Genomic DNA, 6,278 nt, shown 5'->3' with positions numbered 1-6,278 from the left:
GAGAGAGAGAGAGAGAGATAGATTGAGAGAAAGAGAGAAAGACTCATGAACACTGGCAAATGGCCTGTACAAGTAAGTAGTCAGGAAAAAGATGGGAAGATCAGAGACAAGGTCTGGGATAGTGGCATATGGTCATATAGAGAAGTGGACCTAAGTTTGAAGATGTCCGTATCATATGTTAATACCCTACAAAAGCATTCACTTCCAAATTAGTTACCTAGTTAATGTTAGTCCTTGTCTATAATCACTATAGAAAAACAGGCACATGAATAGAGTGTCACAGTGGCAGAGATGAGGCTACGCATAATGCCAACAGGAACAGTATGGACAAGGAGCAGCCACTATCCCTGAGGCTGAGCTAGAACACCCTCAAGGGCTGAGATCCAGACCTTGTATGGGAGGTCATGGCTGTGATTCATTGGTTGACGAAGGAGTCGCTCAGGTGGCCCATTAGTGGAACTTTCTGGAAATCTATCCTCCAGGGTGCTGGGGAAAGCTGCTCACAGGGAGGAAGGATTTTGCCAGGAAAAGGCTAGAGGGTGATAATTAGGGCAAGATGCTGGCCAGAGGGTACTGCTGATTGTCATGCCCTTCGGGAGACTGGTGCTGGCGACAGGGCACATGGCGCAGGAATCTGCAGAGGGAGCACACAGGACCCATAAGTCCCCAGCGCCTTCTACTGACAAAGCTTAGCATCATATCAGCTGGCAAAGAAAAATTATTTAAAGGGACCATTCCATTTTCACAGAGCAGGCAATAAAAGATGAATTTGGAGCTGAGGGAACAAATTGATAATTGACACATCCCTCAATCCCTTTTGTCTTTCTTGAGCCTGTCTCTAGTCCAATTAGTCACCAAGTCCGTAAATGTATGTTGAAGCCATTCATCTTTCTCCATCTTCATAATTCTGTCCTTAGCTTGCCTAATAATAATCTTTCAAGAGCTTCCTAACTAGGTTTTCTATCTCATTATTAGCCCCTTCAAACTATTTTCTGTATCTACAGAATCAATTGTTTTAACTCTAAACTTCTCCACGTGGGATGAAGGACTCTTGAAGATTTAATTCTACTTGTCTTCCAAATCTCAGCCTAACTGTTCCTGTGACTAAACTCCGTGATGACCACTAGTGAACTATATGCTGTCCTTGTTAGCCAAACCCTGGTTATTTCAATCCCTAAATCCAGAAAGTTGTATTGGATACAAAACCAATAAAGCACATACATTTTACTGAAGAGAAGATTGTTTATTAAATTATGCCCCTCTCAAACATCCCTCTCTTAATACCAATGTCAATGGCCTCATGTCACATGAGTGATTTTCGTCAGTATTCAAGATTCAAACTCAGGGCTGTTCTTCTGCCTCCTCCCCAAGGCGATATCTGATTGTGTAAGGAGAATGTGGTGTTTATGTAACATCAAAATAGTTGGGGGGAAGTATTTCTTCTGTATGGATATTTTAAAAAGCTTTTTTCTTACTTTAGAAAATGTCCTTATATGTGTACCCTTATATTTCCTTAGTGTCTAGTTAACTTTTAAATGAACTCTATCTAGTCCTGCATCTTTAGCTCAATTTAACATAAAAATCCTTTCTTCTCCCAACAAAACTTAGTACTTGTTAATGAAAACATTAGCTTTCATAATTATTATCTCTAAAATGGGAATCAAAAAGCCTCATTTGGAACTAAAAGCTGAACAGTTTATTTTCTTCCCCCTTTTTACAATTTTTTTATTTGGGTTCTACTCACCCTGCTGGAGAGGCTAAAGGAGTAATGAAAATTGCTTGGAATAAAAAATACTTCTGATAATATTTCAAATTATTATCCTGCATGGATTAATTTCATAGATATTATATTGCATGAAAGAAACCAGCCCCTAAAGAATATACTGTATGATTCCATTTGTGTGCAGTTTAAGATCAGGCAAAATTAATGTTTATAAAGTCAGAATATCAATTACTTTGGGGAGTATGTTATATAATTATGGGAAATTGCAGGAGGGAATCTTACAGGATACTGCAATATTCTACTACTCCATTCGAGAGTTGTGTGTTACGTGGAAGACAAATTTTTGACCTGTACACTTAAGATTAGTGTGCTTTTTGAATTTTATTGTATCTTGTCTTTCAACCAAATTTTATTGTGTTAGTTTCCTATTGCTATTGTAATTAATTATCATAAATTCAGTGGCTTAAAACAGCACAAATTTATTATCTTATAATTCTGGAGGTTAGAAGTCCAAAATGGGTCTTATTATTTCGTGCTAAAATCAGGGTGTTGGCAGGGCAGTATTCCTTGCTGGAGGCTTGAGTGGGGGAAACCAGTGTTTTGTTTTGTTTAGTTTTTTGAGCTTCTAGAGATTTCCCACATTCTTTGGCCCAGATCCCCTTCCATTTGCAAAGTTAGCAGTGGCCAGCCTGTGGATGCTATATCTCTGGTCCTGACTCCTCTACTTTCCTCTCCCCCATTTCAGTGCCCTGGTGATTGCGTTGGGCTCACCTGAATAATCCAGTATAATCTCCCTATTTTAAACTCTGTGATTAGCAACCTTTATTCCCTCTTATCTAACATATTTACAGGCTCCAGAGATTAGGATGTAATCCCTATCAGCTTTTTTTTTGGGGGGGGGGGAGGGGCATTATCTTGCCTACCATAATTTTTATTCTGTTATAGTTCTTAATTTATAATTAAAGTTTTCAAGATAATGTCCCAACCCAAAATTTTTTTAAATGGTTAATAATAAAATTTTGATCCTATTTTCAAGCAGCATCTCCCATAATGGGCTTTTCCTAGTACCAATTATTCCTGGATAAAAGGATCCTTTGCCTGTTATTCTTGTGATAGCCTGCTGAAATGTGAAAGGGTTAAAGGATAATTAAAACCTGAAACTGGACGAAGGAAGTCTATACCTTAGGCCTAGTTTCTGGAACCCCTAACCACATTCTGTTAATTATGAAATTTGTAACAATGAGCTCATACGCTAACTGCCAGTTTTAGCCTGTGTAACCCTGCTTGCTTGCGTGGCATGAAAAATAATCAATTGTATATAAGCTGAAAATTACTGTTTGGCCATCGCCCATGGGAACACTGGCTATTGCCCATGGGAACATAGGCAATCACCCATAGGAACATAACATTCTAACAACAAGCTTTCTGCTTCTGTACTCCCCGCTTGCACACCTGACCAGTGGGTTGACAGGTAGTGAATAGGAGAAAGATGGACCTTTGTGTTTAAGACAGAATGAGGAATGGGATTTAGGGCTTAAAAACCTTGTATCTTGGCATTTCGGGGCTGCTCCTTTGTACAGGACAGCCGCCGGCTAATAAACAGCCTTTAAGAGCATACTTGGTTTGGTCTATTCTATACAGGCCACAACATTCTAATGCTCACATATTTATGATCCAATCTCCTGTGCTGGCCATTCTCTAAAATACAATAGATAATTCAGCTACAAAGGATACGAAACACACATTTCTGTAGAAAAAAACATCAAAATGCATAGCACGTTAGGAAAAAAAAGACCAGTTGTGACTCTCTTCTCAGAAAACACTAAGTCAGCTCACCCCTCATATAATTTTCTCTTTGATGGAGAAAGAGCTTCCAGAAGCAACAAGCACACACTTCCTTCACATTGGCCTACTTGACCAACCCCAAAGGCTGGCTCTATTGTTAGTAGGTTCTGCACTTTGCCTGTTATGCCGTTCTCCTGGCGAGACAGTCCAGCAAGTATTATTCAGTGTTAATGATCCAGTGTATCCGGGATGTATCCCAAACTTCTAGACAACACTTGTAAAAAACCATTTCTGAATAGGACAAGGCACACAATTAAGGTGGTTTATATTGCTTTTAATTTTAAACAAGGTTAATTGGTAAGTCCTCATTCTGTTAACCGTGACGTACGTTCTCTTATGTACCCTTGACGAAGCACTGCAATTATGACACTGGAGTTGATGGAGCATTAAATTACCTGGTAATTTTGTAATCCTATGCAATTTATGGATAGAAAACCAACCTGAAATTTTGTTACGAATAAGGAAGTGGGATGAAGGCTGAAAAAATACTAAGCTTAGATTTGACTTCTTTAAAAAGGAAAAGCGCTTATGATATAAAAATGGAAGCTTTCAAGCACAGAATGTAATATTGATGTTTCCAGGCATATTATCATGAAATTTAAGAACATCAGAGAAAAAAGTGAAAAAAAAATAGGGCTCACACAAGGAACTAGAAATGAGAAGGTTATTGGACTCTTCAGTAGCAACATTGAAACTAGAAGATAATAGATCAATACCTTCAAAACTGGGTAATATTTATTTTTGATCTGAAATTCTATATTTGTCTTCCTTAAGGTATTGCTCCTTCAATTCCTGGCCATTCTGGATTTCCACAATATGCTTCGCTTAGAATATTTTTGATATCTTCCCCTGCATACACTATAATTGATCTTCCTCTTCCTCTACTAAACCATTCCCCATTCCTCCATCCACTTTCTGTTTTCATACTGTGTTTTAGTTACATACCTCCTAGTCATATTGAATATACAATTTGCATTGCTGTTTTTTTTTTTCTTCTCATTGTTTTGGGATAATCTGCAATTAGGTATATAAAGGCCTTTGCTCCCTTAAAATGAAAGTACTTTTCCTTGTTTTACTCATTAATTTAGTCTTTCGGCAGCTACTTATTGTCTACTCTCACCAAGGCTAAGAAAGTAAAACAAAAGTGAGCCTCTAATGGCCTTTATTACAACTTATTGGCAGTTCTAATTCCACCTTATTCTTTCTGTGCAGGTAGATAATAAAGTCAGGTTTTTATTCTCAGGAAAGCAAAAAGAATAAGGCACATTCAGATTGTTAACACTACCCTGTTACCTGTACATTTTACACACATTCATATGGCTACCCTTATGCATTCACTGAAAGCATTATGCATTCATCTGTTCTAAATGTTCTCTCTCTTAGAGATGCTTCTTCAGGGCATCAGAAATTGGAAAATATCTTCACACTCAATTCCTCCCCACATTCTATCCTCACTCTTTATTTGCATTTGCCTATGAATTTCTTGTCTTTGTCAAATAAGTCAGCAAAGATGTAACTGTTCCCTTATTTAACTTGTTTCATGTGTTTCAATGTCACACTGAAAAAAGGTGCCAGGAGGCTGTTCTTAAAGTCCATGGTGTCTGTGCATATGGTGCCTACATGTAAAGGCGTCTATCTTCTCTGCTCCATCTGGACATCCAGATGTGAGCTACAAATGCTAATTGCTTGAATGCTTTGTACACTTCCTCTTACAAAGCCTGAGGGTTTTTTAAAGCTGAAATTTCTAAAATCAATAAAAGGGTTAGTTAAAAAGTGAAGCTTCAAAATTTGGAATATATAGTTTATTAAAGAGTTAACTTAGACAAATTATTATTTAAAATGGAAAAAAATTAAAGTAATATATTGGCATTGTTATTATTGTGTGAGTCTTCTATTAGTTAGTGTGCAAACGAAAGCTTATACAACATGTATTTTTTAATTCATTCAAATAAAGTCAGAAACTCCAGAAACATTTGTTACTGTAGGGTATTTAGAGAATAGGAAAGAATCTACACTAGAGCTTTGAAGAGCAGGTAGTCTTTTATGTCTTGTTAGGTAAAAGTGTGTGTATGGGGGTTGTTTTCAAGACATTTACCTTGTAGATTTGAAAACTATGTCCCTTCATCAAAGTTGGGGTTTTCATCCTTCTTGGGAGATTAATAATTATGCTGTTTCTAGTTACTGTGAAAATATCCTAACCAGTTGTTTTTCATTCATTTCATTCATTTATTTAATACTTATTCAAAATACTTATTGATTTATCACTGTGTTGCAGGCATTGTTTTAGCTGCTGGCTTTGTTGAATTTATATTCTTGTTAAATGGATAGATTACAATGTGGTGATAATTATTACATAAAAAGTTAGATAATAAAGTCTATGGCTATGCTACCCTGAACAAGCTCGATCCTGTCTGATCTCGGAAGCTAAGCAGGGTCGGGCCTTGTTAGTACTTGGATGGGAGACCACCTAGGAAGACCAGGCGCTGTAGGAGTAAAAAAATAAAAAAGTAAGGGATTGGAAGCTGACAAGGCCCTTGCAATCTGTGATGTCAACCGAGGGTTGCCTTGCCCCCCCCACCAAAATAATAAAATAATAATAATAATAGGAAGAAAAAGTCGAGGCTAGTGGTGTTTTTTAGCAAGGGTAGTCAGGGAAGTCCTCTCCAATGAGGTGACATTGGAGCAGACATCTAAAGGAAGAGAATGAACT

General features: G+C 37.5%; 1 pseudogene; it reads left to right on the top strand.

Annotated features, from left to right (window-relative positions):
• The first annotated feature begins 5,941 nt into the window (after window positions 1-5,941).
• Window positions 5,942-6,060, top strand: LOC112478007 (annotated as a pseudogene).
• The last annotated feature ends 218 nt before the right edge of the window (window positions 6,061-6,278 follow it).

The sequence above is a fragment of the Pteropus alecto genome, unplaced genomic scaffold (genome assembly GCF_000325575.1).
Source record: "Pteropus alecto unplaced genomic scaffold, ASM32557v1 scaffold131, whole genome shotgun sequence".
Classification (NCBI taxonomy): Eukaryota; Metazoa; Chordata; class Mammalia; order Chiroptera; family Pteropodidae; genus Pteropus; species Pteropus alecto.
This window is presented reverse-complemented; position numbering and strand designations above follow the sequence as displayed.